The sequence below is a fragment of the Onychomys torridus genome, chromosome 11 (genome assembly GCF_903995425.1).
Source record: "Onychomys torridus chromosome 11, mOncTor1.1, whole genome shotgun sequence".
Taxonomy (NCBI): domain Eukaryota; kingdom Metazoa; phylum Chordata; class Mammalia; order Rodentia; family Cricetidae; genus Onychomys; species Onychomys torridus.
Genome location: NC_050453.1, coordinates 33696720 through 33712419, shown reverse-complemented (window position 1 = coordinate 33712419; position 15700 = coordinate 33696720).

Genomic DNA, 15700 nt, shown 5'->3' with positions numbered 1-15700 from the left:
AGTGTCCTCTACATGTAAATGGTTCAGTTAGGAATCATGGATTGCTTTTAGCCATTACATCTCTTTAGTCTCCTTCACCCAGGAATAGTTTCTTATACTGTCTCTGATTTTCATTATCTTGACTCTTGGGATACCCACAAGCCTTTTATCTTAAGATACATCTCGTAATTTGTACTTCTGAAAGCTTAGTACTCCACTATACTTAGCTTCAGATTAAGAACTTGTGCTGGGTATATCACACACAGATCCCGTACTCCTTAGTCTATATCCTATCAGCTGGTTGAGGCACAGCTTCAAAATTGTTTCAGTTTTGCTGATATTTATTTGAACCCTTGGGGAAAGTGATATTTTACAAGCTTCTCCACTTTGAAGTTTTTCTTTTCCTTCTTTTTCATAAGTATTTTATGGAAAGACCCTTTGAAACTATTATGTATTATTCTTTAACTCAAACTTACATCATGTTCTTTTATTAACTTTTGTCTGTATTGACTCATGATTTATTATTTTACTTAATGGTTTCCAGTCTGTTTTTGTTTTTGTTGTTTTTTTTTTTTTTTCTGGTTTTGAAATAAGATCTCACTATGTAATTCAGGTTGCCTCAAATTTGGGGTCCTCCTTATTCAGCACCTGGCAGGGATGTACATCATGCCTGGCTCTAATCTACTTCTATCGTTATTTAGTTTAATGCTCAAACTGTTAAAAGGTTTTGGCCACTGGAAACTCCTGCACACTCACTTTTTGGATTTTTGTTTGCTTGTTTTTATTCCCCTATTCTTGGTGCACTTTTCTTTTTTATATTCTAGGCTTATCTTACGCTTTTGCTGCCCCAGCACTGGAATCAACTGTTTCTCTAAGAGCCCTGTCTGCTTTTATGGAGGATCACATTGGTGAGCCCAAAAGTGATATGCTCATTTGTCAATAGGAGGTTGCTGGTTCTGGGGCCTCTCAGAGGATAGGGCCAAGGACTATCAAGATGGGAGGCAAGATGCACACATTTAATGTGTCAGCATCACCTTTTATATCTGGATGGTGCTAAATATGAACGCACACAAATACCTTCTAATTTAACATCTCAAGGACTATTGTACTTGTCTTCTTTCCCATCTAATGGTGGGGAAGCTGGCTCCACGTTTTTAATAGAGTTGTGTTTGTAATGAACTCCTTTTTAAGCAATGGATTTTCCATTGTCACTACTACTTCCCTCCCTGAACTGATGCCTGCTTTGCCCCAATCAGCCAGCCTCTGACCCCAGTCCTTCCCTATACCTCCTATGTGAATGCCCTCCTTGGCCCATTTAATTTATCTGCCTGTCTGTCTGTTTTGAGACAAGGTCCCACTATGTAGCACATACTAGTCTCAAAATCATGCTGAGATTACAAGCATTTGCCACCATGCCTGGACCTGTCCTAGACTTTGTACCTCACACTCAGCAACTTTTCTCTGCAGGTACCTACTAGGCTATGCCAGGTTGCCCTCTGCTCAGGCTATGTATATATGCTAGGCAGACATCTTTCTCAAATGCTATCCTTTCCCACAGTGGGTTCCAAAACCCTACTCTGAGCTTCTGTGGCAGTCTCCTAGTCAGGCCCAATACCAACCTCAGCTTGGTATACCTGATGTCTGCCAGATCAAATCCCAGAGTGGGGATTTGGGGTCAGAAGAAAGATAAAGAAAAACATAAACTCTCTCTCTCTCTCTCCCTTCCTCCCCCCGCCTCTCTCTCTCTCTCTCTGGGTGGCCTGCACTGCCACTCTGAGCTGTTGCTGAAGGCCATGTCTGGGTCCATGTTCCTGCTGCAGCTGGGGTCTGTGTTGATGCCCATGGCCTGTGTTACCACAGGGGGTAAAATGCTAAGCTGGCCCCACTCTTCACTGGCCCCAAGATAGCTGGCTTTGCCTCTCACTGGACAATGCAGCAGGAGAGCTGGTCCCGGTCCTGCCCCTCATGGGAGAGCTCCCCATCGCCCTACTCAGGAGAGCTGGTACTACCCTTCATCACCCACATGGGAGAGGTGGCTCTGCCCTTGGCCTGAGGAGGGCAGTCCCAGTGGCCGGGACTGACCACTTGGTTACCACCACCCAGACTCACAACCTGGGCCTTGGGTTGGCCCACCCTAACATCTACCCCATCTATGACCTACTGGAGCTTGTGAAGGGACTCATTCGGCCGGACCTCCATGATTCAAGGAAACAGCAGGATATCCAAGAAGGGTTTCCCTGAGGGTCTAGTAATAATGGTGTGACAGATGCTTGAACCAGACCAATGACTCATTGCAGTGAACGTTTGAGGGTGGGGCTGATTGGACAAAAGGGTGTACTGTATGACACTCTGCAGCTCCCAATGCCACTAGGATGAATGAAGAGGAGTTGGAGAGATTGGAAAGACAGAGAAGCAAGGTGAATTTTTTGTTTTGTTTTGTTTTTAATTAATTTGGGGGGTGTTCTTTGGGGGATGACGCTGCAGGAATAAGGGGCAGATATGGGGGAATGGCAGGTGAGTGGGATTGGGGTGCATGATGTGAAATTGCTAAAGAATCAATAAAGAAGTATGTTATATATGAAAAGAAAAAGAAAAAGAAAATCTGTCTGTGTGTGTGTGTGTGTGTGTGTGTGTGTGTGTGTGTGTTGTAAATTTGTCTCCTGGGGGATAAAGAAAGAAAAGAGAACTGAGTACTGAGTCTCAGGACACGCCAAGCTTTGACGTTTTTCAGAGTTGTAAGGAGGAACCAACCAAGTAAACTGTGAAGTGGCCAAAAACATAGGGGGTGGGGGGAACCAAGAGGAGTTTCTTGGAAGCTAATGTGTTCCAAAAAGATCATTTGCATTAGCTACTCCTATTAAGTCAAGCATGATAGACAGGGGTCAGCACTGGATTTAGTGATGAAGGTGAATGGTAGGCTTGCTGCATCACTAGCAGAACATCGAATTCCAATACCCTTGCTGGAGTAGACATAAGATGGCATTAGAGATGCTGACATGGGGATGTGAAATATAGAAAAATTCTTGCGACTTTTGCTATTAAAAGGAGTGAAGAAATGAAGCGGCAGCTAAGGAGGGATGTGAGCTTAAAAGACTTTATTAAATAAGAGATGTTAATTGTATTTATCTATTAATTACCCTATAAGACAGAAACAAATTGGTCAATGAAAGATATGGGATCATTTTAAGAGCAAAAGAGAATTAAGGCCCAGAGCACAGGAAGAGAGTTAGTTATGTCTATGTCTCGTACAAAACAGGAACAGTTCAGCTTTCATAACATAAGGGCAGACAAGACATAAGTAGGTAGAGCAGAAGTGGGGAGAGGGTGGAATTTTTCTCCTCTTTCTAACCGAAATAAGAAGCAAGGTCATCGGCTGAGATGGAATATGGGAAAAAGAGGCTTGAAGGTTACAGTGTTTCCTGGAAGAGCAGAAGAATCAAATGACTTAAGGACAAGCAAAGAACTACTGGGCAATACTGAGTATCAAGTTGAGGCTTGAAGTTATAATTTAAAATTTAGTTCAATCAGCATGAGAATTTGTTTTCTCCAGATGTTTAGGCACTGAGTAGAGGGAAGCTGTGTTTCACCAGCTAGGGATTTCACCAATCAAAGAGAAAAGGGCAAGTGTATTGAGGGCTTGACTGCTCATGATACAAACCATTTCGTGGAAGAGTTTGTTAAGTGTTAACCATATAAGGTTAATGCACTTAAACAAAAATGTAACTGGGTGTGGTAGCACACACCTTTAATCTCAGCACTTGGATGGCAGAGGCAGTGAGATCCCTGTGACTTTTGAGGCTAGCCTAGGCTACACAGTGAGTTCAAGCTTGCCAGGGCTATGTGATAAGACTCTGTCTCAAAAAAAAAAAAAAAAAAAAACCAACTCAGAATAATTGTAGATTCATCATTATGACATGCATATATCCAAAGATATATTTTTATAAAGATTTATTTATTTATTATGTATATGGAAGAGGGTGCCAGACCTCATTAAAAATGGTGTGAGCCACTATGTGGGTGCTAGGAATTGAACTCAGGACCTCTGGAAGTGCAGTCAGTGCTCTTAACCTCTGAGCCATCTCTCCAGCCCGATATATTTTTAAAAGCATGAAAAAACACAAATATCTTCTTAACTACAATTTCCAATCACATTCAGAAATGTGATTGTATTAAGAAATTGTTTGTATTAAGCAAATACTAGTTGTTTGGAAGTCCCTGTCACCATCGGCATCCTCCTCCTCATCATCATCAATATTATCATTATTCGATATAATTGTGGGCTCCTTGATAAATGCTGTAGCCCTTATAGAGAATGGAATGCAGTTTAGAGATTTCTGGGCTGAATTTTTTCCCTTTGCATCTGGGGTCCATTAACGTTAATCTTTCTCCTCTGCCTTCTGTTCCATTCATAGACACCATTAGTTCATCATTTTTGTTCTCTCACTGCAAGACAGTGTAACTAAGCCAACAGGCAAATACATAAATATGGACTATGAGAGAACAGCTACAAGTATATCACAGATGGGTCCACTCTTGACATGTAGGTGTTCTTCAGGCCTCTGCTTACTAGGCTCACCAAGGCGTTCATGTATTCATTTGTTCTGTCACAAGTATGCAAAAAAAAAAAAAAATGCCATGTGCTGTCTCGGTGGACAGACATGAAAATTGGTATGTTGTACTTTCTATCCTCAGAAGTCTCCTGAACAGTTGGCCAGAAGAGGCATGCATTCAAACAGCTCCATAATGAAATGTATGTGAGAATTACTGTTGATACAAATGGATGCTGTAGTTGCACAAAGTGGGATTCTGTTATACGGAGAAGGCATTGGGATTTGAAATGGCAGAAATGTGAAAGATAAAGATTAGACTAAGATACACTTGACAGAAGGAACAAGAGCAAAACCAATGGTGGGAAAAGGCAGAGGGCGGGGAAGTGGGGGACAAGAATAACACGCTTTAAAAGTCATTTGGCGGCAATCGCAAAAAAATCCATTCAATCAAATGTAGGTAAAACATTATTCGTTCATTTATTCATTAATTAATTCATTCAGTTAGTTAGTTAGTTAGTTATTTTGGTGATGAGGATTAAACCCAGGGCATGGTAGGCAAGCATTCTACCACTGAGCGACATCCCAAGTCCTTAGGTTATGTGTGTGCATGTGAGTATATTTGGGGTTTTTTCTGTTTTTTCTTTTCTTTTTTTTTAGCTGAGGATTGAACCCAGGGCCTTGCGCTTGCTAGGCGAGCGCTCTACCACTGAGCTAAGTCCCCACCCCGAGTATATTTGTATTTGGAGCCTTGGGTGTCATTCTTCAGGTCCTCAGCAATCATCAGAATGTCTCTGATCTGTTTCAAAACCCCTGAATGGGGTTTGGCACATTATGGATAAAATATTGACACTCAGTCAAATTGACTGTTACCTACTATAATAAGCATTCCTGTGGAAACTAGGCCCATTCTACCAAGAGAGCTGGAAGAGACATGTAGTTCATTAAGAAGAAAAATAGAGGGTGTGTACGAAGAGCATCAAAAGAAAGACTCGAGCTCCTCCTGTGTGGCTTTCCTCAGAGATGCTTCCTTACCGTCTGTATGTGCTGTTGCCTCATCTGGGAGAAGCAGACAGTGGGACTGTAAGAGTTGAGCAGTGTGAGCCAGGCACACATCTATACTCCTAGCCAAAGAGGAAGTTTTGTCATTAGCAGCCTTGCCTGGGCAGCATACCAAGAGAATATATCTGAAAAAAAAAAATTGAGCAACATAAAAAATGTAAAACTTAAAAATTGCAAGGTCTTATAAAGTGAGGAGTGGATGTATAAATCTGGTAAGCCAGGCTCAAGTTTTATTTGTTTGTTTTGCTTTGTTTTATAAATCATGTTTTCATTAAAATCTCTTGACTTTACTAATTTATTTTTCCTATAGGTATTCTTTTATACTTATGTAACATACAGGGCAAATCCTAAGTCTAAATCCTCAGCAATAACTGAATTCTAGGCCTAGGTTTAATGTTGCCTAAATACATGACTTATAAATAAGGTAATTTGCTAGACGGTCTTGGCACACGCCTGTAATCCCAGCACTTGGGAGGCAGAGGCAGGAGGATCTCTGTGAGTTCGAGGCCAGCCTGGTCTACAAAGTGAGTTCCAGGACAGGCTCCAAAGCTATAGAGAAACCCTGTCTCGAAAAACCAAAAAATAAATAAGATAATTTTTTAAGGTTTAAAAAGAAGGAATAATAATTCCATCTATATTTTCCTTGCAAGAATTTTTAGTTAAAAAAATTTGTGAGAATATCATCCATGAGTACTGTTTACATCATTCGTACCCTCTGCCCTTCCCTAACTCCTCCTATGTCCCTACTCCCTTTCAAACTCATGATCTCTTCTTTATTATCGTAGTATACAATGGACTCAGTATATACAAATGTGTATATATAAAACCTACTGGCATGTACATATTTGTATTGTGTTCATATATGAATATTTGCATATGTGTATGTGGTTTTTTTATGCTTTTTTTTCTTTTGGGGGTTTTTTGTTTGTTGGTTGGTTGATTGGTTTTTTGAAACAGGGTTTCCCTGTGTAGTCCTGGCCAGAGGATCCAGAACCTTCTGGATTACATTGTCACCCGTGCTTACATATGCACACACTCACACACAGACATACTCACAAAATTTAAAAAGAAAATCTTTTATTAAAAATGTACTAGTAAAAAAAGAACTTGTTAAAAGCAATTGTGTGTGTGTGTGTGTGTGTGTGTGTGTGTGTGTGTGTGTGCTGGTCAGAGGACAACCTCAGGTGTTAGTCCTCACCTTCCACATTATTTGAAACAGGATCTCTCGTTGTTAGCCACTGCGTAGTTCAAGCCTCTGTCTAGTGGTTCTTTTTTCTCCACTCCCATCTCATCATAGGAGCATGGGGTTGCAGGCTCCGGTTTCCACACCCAGCTTTAGATGGATTCTGGAGAGCTGAAGGCAGATGCTCACACTTGCACAGAGAGTCTTTATACACTGAACCATGTCTTGGGGGGGGGGGGAGTCAGAAGGATTGTATGAGTCAAGGAGTGAGAAGGGGAAAGGTGGAGGTGGGTAGAAGAAGGAGGAGGGGGAAGGGCAGGGGAAGAAGAGGGGTTGGAGGGAGGATGAAGATTAATGGGTTAGAGCAATGGCTCCAATGAAAACCACTTACATCTCCCCCCACCCCACTCCACCCCACCCCGTGTTTGTATCTGTGTGTGCACTTAAGTGCAGGTGACTATGGATGTGTAACTTCGGCATTTTAAGACTCTAGACACATTTAGGCACATGTCACACATGAAACTTCTGGTATCAATTAGAAGGAAAAGAAATATTTTCTAGGCTATTTTGCATAACAAAGCCCTGGCACACAAGGACATTAAAACATTATAGGACAGGGGCCTGGAGAGATGGCTCAGTTACACTAGCTGCTGCTGCTCTTCCAGAGGACCTGGATTGGATTCCTAGCACCTACCTGGCAGCACACACATACACACACACACACACACACACACACACACACGCACGCACGCACGCACGCACGCACGCACGCACGCACGCACGCACGCGCGCGCACTATCAAGTTTCTAAACTACGTATCTGAACATAAGAGTGGAAAGACTGCCTGGGACCCTTGGAACTTCCCTGAAGTATTCTAGACTGAAACATGCAAGACGGGAAATGTGCTGTTGAGAATACTCTTCATAACTATCGGCTACTAGAAGAGAGAAGGACTCATTCAAACAAGCAGGAGCAGTAAAATGAAGGTGTCTTCTACCTAGGCAGAGGAGGCCCTCCTGAACAGCAGAGCAAAGGCGGATAAAGCCAGAATACATGTGATACAACCCCTTCCACTTTTCCCAAATATACTAGGACAGTCCATCGTAACAGGTAAGAGCGGCATTTAAGAGAGGAAGGGGGCTGGGGATTTAGCTCAGTGGTAGAGCGCTTACCTAACCCTGGGTAAGATCCTCAGCTCTACAGAGAGAAGGGAGGGGAGGGGAGGGGAGGGAGGGGAGGGAGGGGAGGGAGGGAGAGGGAGGGAGGGACTGTGAAGGAAAGGAAAGCTTCCCAGGGAAGAAGACATCTAAACTGCATTTTAGAAGAAAAAAATCATCAACTGTCTAACAAATGGAAATCTTGATAAGCAGAGTACAGGGAACTGAATGAAGTATAGGTAAATTAATACATTTCCCCAAAATAAATATGAAGCATATGGTCTGGCATTTAGTTTGGCAACAGGACAGGATACCTGAAATTAGAACTCTCTAGAAAAAAAAAGAGAGAGAGAGAACATATGGTCAGTGGAGACACAGGGAATAGCTGGGTGAAAGGTTCTCAGATGTGGATGGCAAGAGCCGAAGACAGGGTGACTGGGGACTCTGAGCCGCTCAGAGTGAAGGAATGTCTAACGTCCTGACATTGCTTAAGAGTCCTAAAAATAAAATGGAGATAGGAACACCAGCAAAGCCCCGAAGAGCTTCTCCTCTGGTGTGACCGATAGCAACAACCCCCAGCAACACCCAGTGAGTAGGCTGTTGGAGTGGGTGATGATGGATTTGGCAGTCATATTAGACTTTAAGGTCAGCAATAAAACAGCACGGCCCAGCCGAGTGTGGTAGCACACCCCTGTAACCCCAGCTTCCCAAAGGTAGAAGCGGGAAGACTGGGGCAAGTTTGAGCCCAGTCTGGACTACACAGCAAGCTCCAGTCCAGGCAGAACCACGTGGGGAGACCCTTTCCAATAAGAAAGCAGCAAAACAAAAACCAGCAAAGTGTTTAAATAGGCAACAGTACTGATTCTACTTCCTCTGCGTTCCTACTTTGTGACAAATGGCCGTGTCCTAACTCCTTTTCTTTAATGTGTTAAATGTTCTTTAAATAGAAACTATCCTACAATACAATTTTTAGAAGGTAATAACCTTAACCTACAGGGGAAGCTGGGAAGATAGATTATGTTTTGGTACTGCTTGTCTAATTTTTCCTATATAGGTGTAAATTTCCAGACTTCCATATGTAAAATAAATAACTCAATCTGAGGAAAGCATTTCTTGGCAATAAAACAAAAGCAAAAACAAAAAAAACCTACATTTCAAAAATCTAAAATATTCTTGAGGAGGGAATAAAAGAATAATTATCGCCTAGGAAGCTCCTGGAGAAGGGAAGTAATTTGTAAAAATCCAAACAGTTGGATGAGAACAGCAAACCAAATGATGACAATTCAGGAAGAGGCGGGAGGTGATAATTACTTTCAGAATTGGAGTTTGCTTCTGTGCATTTCAGCGTGCAAGCATTTAATGTCACATCCACACAGGAGAAAAATGAATGTGTTCAGGAGCAAGAAACTCACAAAAGGAGAACTCAAAGCCAAAGATAAATTAAAACGTGCAACCTCATTAGTAGCCAATGAAGGGGATATCTCTTTAGTTGTCAATAAAGATTGATAGAGGGTTGAGGGGAGAAGTAGGCAGCCTCAGAGGTGACAACTGGAAAGCAAGATGGGAAAATAGGAGAAAGGCTTAGAAATAAATATACCTTCTGTTTCAAAAATTCCATCTCTGATATTTACTTTTGAGAAATATCAGAAGTATTCAGGGATTGAATATTCAGTTTTAAACAGTATTATCTCTTGTGCTGGCTAGTCTATGTCAACTTGACACACAAACCAGTTATCTGAAAGGAGGGAACCTCAGCTGAGAAAACGCCTCCATAAGATCCAGTTGTAAGGCATTTTCTTAACTAGTGATCAATGAGAGAGGGCCCAACCATTGTGGGTGGTGCCATCCCTAGGTTAGTGGTCTGGTCCTGGTTTCTTTCTTTCTTCCCTTTTTTTTTTTTTTTTTTTTGAGGGGGTGTATTTTCGAGACAGTTTCTCTGTGTAGCTTTGGAGCCTGTTCTGGAACTCGCTCTGTAGACCAGGCTGGCCTTGAACCCACAGAGGTCTGCCTGTCTCTGCCTCCTGAGTGCTGGGATTAAAGGCGTGTGCAACCACCGCCCGGTCCTGGTTTCTATAAGAAAGCAGACTGAGCAAGCCAGGGGAAGCAAGCCAGTAAGCAGCACTCTTTAATGACCTCTGCATCAGCTCCTGCCTCTAGGGTCCTGCCCTGTTTAAGTTCCTGTACTGACTTCCTTCAGTGATGAACTATGATCTGGAACTGTAAGCCAAATAAACCCTTCCCTCCCCAACTTACTTTTTGGTCATGATGTTTCATCATAACAACAGAAACCCTAAAACACCTATTAAAACTAAAATATCCAGCAAACTCTATTACTGATAGCATGATACTTCTTCACACTACAAAAATGTGCAATCAGGTAAAGTGATAATATATATCTGGAAAGAAATTTACAGTACTCCTAATCAAGCAGATTCTGAAATAATATACACAGCTTGACCCCTAACATTTATAAATTATATAGTTACAGCTGTAACTATATCTTAATTGAAGGCTTTCTCTCCAAAGTACAGAAAATCGAAGTACAGATGTCATAAAGGTGAAGCTAAGCCAAGTACAGTAGCACACATCTGTAATCCCAGCATTCAGGAGATTGAGGCAGGAGGATTTTTAGTTTGGAGATGGTCTAGGTTACAAATGGGTAGGAAGAGGTCACAGTAACAACAGAGTAACAGAGATTGCGGGGGAGGGGAAATGTAACAACTTTGCTTCTAAATGATTTTATACTCTATAGTGTTTGTTTATCTTATTACTTCTCAGGACTTCAAAGATATAACAATAACAACCATTACTGATGCTTTTTCAGAACTTTCAAAATGCTCACTATCTTTAAGGGCAGTCTGTAATGACTGTATGCTGAGTTGTGTCCTTATGATTCAGGAACCATGGTGAGGCAAGGGTTCCCAGACACAGGTACCTGTGGTGGTCAAGGTTATTTGCAGGAACAATAGAGATCTGCTCTCTCTGATTTAAGTAAACCATTCGCTGGTTAAAGGATATTGTCAAGGCAATCATGATGGCATACAGCTGCCAGCCCAGCATTTTGGAGGCTAAGGCAGGCTGGAGGCACTGGTACAAATTTGAAGGCAGGCTAGGCTACCAAAGGGAGCCCTGACTCAAAACAAAATACTACAACTATGAAGAGGAAGGAGTAGAGGAAGAGGAGGATGGAGGAAGGAAGGAAGGAAGGAAGGAGATATTATTTGAGGGGCTATAACAAAACACCATAGACTAGATGACTTACCAAAAAAAAGAAAAAAAACACAAAAAAACAAAAAACAACAACAAAAAAAAAAAAACCCTGTCACTTCAAGATCAAAAGACCAGTAGTTTAGCATCAAGTGAAGGACTGTGCCCTGGTTCATAGGGAGTGTTGTTCATAGGGAGTTTCTAGCTCACATGGTAGAAATGCAAGGGCACTTTCTGTAGCCTCTCATATAAGGGCAAAAATCTCTCTCTTGAGTGCCATCTCCTGCCACCCTCCCACTGGTGATTACGTTTTAACTCATGAGTGGAGGGGTGAAAGAAGGACAAACACGCGAGCATTCAGACCGAGATTGTTGGGCACCTTTCGTTTTTTTAAGGTATTGAGAGTTGCTGAAGGGGCTGGTGGGGAGGATTGAAGACAGTAGAAAGAATAGACTCTCCATAGAGCTACAGAGTTCATCTGATGAAAAAGAGTGACAGACCAGTCCCTCTCTGGGTTTTCCTAGGTCTGAGTGGTTTCCAAGAATTTGAGAAGTTCTTGCTAAAACACAGAAAGTGTCTTGGAAAGTGGTTAGCCTGCAGCTGGCATCACAAATACCAAGTACCAGGAAATGCAATCTGCCTTTGACCACTTCTACACCTGGGACTCAAGTTTGCTGCAACAAGTCTGCCATTGGGAGGAAGAAAGGAAGCAGCCCGGGAGACAGAAAAGAAGGAAAAAGCCAAAACTACAGAGACTCGGTCCAACAGAGGACATTGCTTGTCCTTATGAGTCAAAATTCTAGAATGAAAATCTGCTTGAAATGCCAAAGTCTCTCCCTGAAGGCAGACAGAGGAAACTATGAAACTGTGTGATGCTAACAGAATGGTCTGTTAGAATAGCTAACAGAGGTTGGGGATTTAGCTCAGTGGTAGAGTGCTTGCCTAGCAAGCACAAGGCCCTGGGTTCAATCCTCAGCTTAAAAAAAAAAAAAAAAGAATAGCTAACAGAATACTAACATCATAATGATTGGCCATGTAATGGTTAGACTACACAACTCTGTGATGGAAGTAACCCTCTTATACATTACAATTTTAGACTTTCTGGCTTTATCATCATTTTAAAATATGTTCCATTTCTATTATTTACCTAGAAATTTTCCAGTTGCTTGTAATATTTCCAGAAGAGAAAAGTAATTATACAAAGACTCCAATGTTTGCCAGGAAGAAATGGATTTTAATGGAAATCTTTTAAGTAGGACAAACCTTAATAAGAGCAGTAATGGACAGTGTGTGCTGAACAACTAACTCTTCGGCCTTCACCCACATTTTTTGTGGTTAAGTGATGTGAAGGCAAAGAATCAAGTCACAGTTTACATTTATTTTTCTTTACTCTTATTTCTCTTGTACCATGTTTTTGAACAAATATGTTAGGACTTTTTTGTTTTGTCTTTACATATTGAACTATAAAATGAGAATGCTGATAACTAACCAAATATATAGTTTTTAATAATGGAAGATAAAAAAAAATAACAAAACACTGAAACAAGAATTCTGGTTTCTCCTTTCGTGGTGTACTGTCAGGCCTTGGCCATGTCACTGAACAATTTCACAGCTCAATTTCCTCAGTTATAAATAATTTTAATGCCTGCATCAGGTAACTCCAATGATGTACGTGCAAATGTTTGTAAGATTATAAAACAAGCCAAAAGTAGTGGCAAATGCCTTTAATCCCAGCACTTGGAAGACAGAGGCAGGTGGATCTCTGTGAGTTTGAGGCCAGCCTGGTCTACAGAGCAAGTTCCAGGACAGTAAAGATTTGTTTTATTTGTGTGTGTGTGTGTGTGTGTGTGTGTGTGTGTGTGTGTGTGTGTGTGTATGTGTGTATCTGTGTATGCATTTGTGCACAGCATGCAAGTACCCACAGAGGCCAGAAGAGGGGGCCATCTCTTAAACTGGAGTTACAGTGGTTCTCAGCCACCCACTTTGTCCTGGGTACTAAATGCCTGTTCTCTACAAGAGCGACAAGCACTCTCTACCACAGAGCCATCTCTCCATCCCCTAGGACAGATTTTCAAATAGCAATTATGAGTGTTCTTGCAGGGACTGTCTCCAGGACTCCATTTTTTCAAAAGTTTTCTGAATAACATATATATTCCTTTGAGCCCTGCAGGTGTTCTTTCAAGGTTTGCTGTTTGTTTGTTCTAAGCTATGACACTGAAAATGAGATTCCATATAGGGGACAACCAAACAAAAATCAAATAGGAGGTAGGAGAGTCGTTCCACTTAAAATAGCCCCTTTCCCCATTAGAAGCATGGAGAAGAGAATGTGTTGAAAGAGATTTACTTGACAAATACTCCATATCTACTCTGTGAAATCACCAGGTGCCTGAGAACCGGAAGAGTACTGAAATGCCCACCAAGAAGAGGCTCCTTTGGATTTTCCCTCTAGCACTTCAGTGTCTGGATAATCTCCTGACAACTCTCTGGAGCTGTGAATTTATAGATTGAAAACTGCTGATGCAGGACAGCCTTGTGATGAATTGTGATACCAGAAGCACAAGCACATGGGCTGGATGTTTATTTTGGCAGCTCCACAATATGAGCTCCTGAGTAGAAAAACAAAACAAAACAAAACAAAACCTCAAGCCTACCCTTTTACAGAAATTCTATTTCTCAATTTTAACTGTCTAAACCTAAATAGAACTCCTTTCTATTTTTGAAACCTCTCTCAACAAAGTGAAAGTTGAATTTACACACCAGTCTTTGTCCTTTATCCATCAACACTTTAGTTGCAGACAAACACACTACTGGCTAATTTAAGTGGGATAAAGCCTCTTGACTTCTTCCTCATGCCTCTTCAGCATGTGTGTATCACAGAAGTTTGGATTAGGGCAAACGATCTGAGGACATGGTGATGCCTGATTCTCTGGCTGACCTTGACAATATCTTACATTCTTTTCCTAGAGGATGTAATATAGCCAATGAATATATAATATGACTATTACAGAATCATATATAGTAAATAAGAACTAGGTAATCTATCTTGTCCAAATTAAGTTCTCAAAAGTATTTTTGCCTTAGTCTGTCTGAGATGCTATGATGATATAGTACAGACTAGATAATTTATGAACAATAAAAGTTTCTTACTGAAGGCTAAAAGTACAGATCAAGGAATTGATGGGCTCATTGTGTGCTAGGATCCAGTCTCTGCAAAGTGGTAGCTTTGCTAACTCTTATATGAATGCTAACTCTTATAAGGGAGAACATAATATCTTCATTCACATGGTGAAAGGTGGGAGGACCAAAGAAATGCCTCCCTCCATTAAAACCCTTTACCAAGAACACCCAACACCTCCCAAGAGTAAAAAAAAATCCTGTGACTCAATCCCCATATAAAGGCAGGCACCACCTCCCAATACCACGCGGACATCTGAATTTGGGAGGTGATGCATTTAAGCGGCAGCAGAATTCATCAGATTCTTTCTTTGCATTTTGATTGTCTGTTTCTTCCACCCTTTCCTTTTTCTTTCTTTTTCAATAACTGCTGCCTGTTAAACTTTGCTTCTTAATTTGTTTCTTACTTTTGTTTGTTGAGACACAGGTTTACTGTGTCGTCCAAAATGACCAGGAATTTGCTTTGTAGACAAAACCCCAAGCTTGAACTTTTGTTGATCATCCTGCTTCTGCCTCCCAAGCACAGGGATTACAGGCATGCACCAGCCACCATGCCCAATTGTATAATTTGTTTGTTTGTTTTTTTATTGGGGGTGGGGGTTTGAGGGTATTGGCAGAGTTTAGTTTTTGGCACCAAAAGGAGCAAATCTCACTAATAAAATGAAATAATCACTCCACATAGTATTTGTTTATATATTAATTAAGTCTAAGAAAAGAGCCAGTGGTGGTGGCGCATACCTTTAATCCCAGCCCTCAGGAGGCAGAGACGGGCAGATCTCTATGAGTTTGAGGCCAGCCTGGGCTACAGATCGAGTTCCAGAACAGCGAGGGCTATTACACAGAGAAACCGTGTCTCAGAAAAACAAACAAACAAAAAAAGCTTGACTTAATTCTCCTTGAACTTAAACACGCAGAATCCCAGACATCAATCTTAGGAAATTAACAGGGAAGGATGATGACTGGGGGGTGGGGGATTGGGGGGGGGGGGTGTTGCTGCTCTTGAGACCTAAATTCAGTTCCTAGCACCCATGTCAGAGCCACAAGTGTCTCTATTTCCAGCTCCAGGGGAGCCTACTTCTGGAGTCCTTGACACCCACACACATGCAGCAGACATTCACACAGACACATACGGAACAGTGAAAACCTTAAAAATAAACAAATATGATTTAGTTATATGACTACATATATGTAGGTGAAATGATCTCTGAGCTCAAGGAGCTTATGACTAGTAACACCTTATAATTTCTAACATATTTTAAAAGGTTCACTCCACAAAGCAGTTAAGTCCTTGCAATATATAAAATGTGGTACAAGCAAAAAACAAAAAACCTCTAACTGCAGTATCTTAACAATGTCTCTGAAATCATATGACTATAAATTAACTTTCTTCT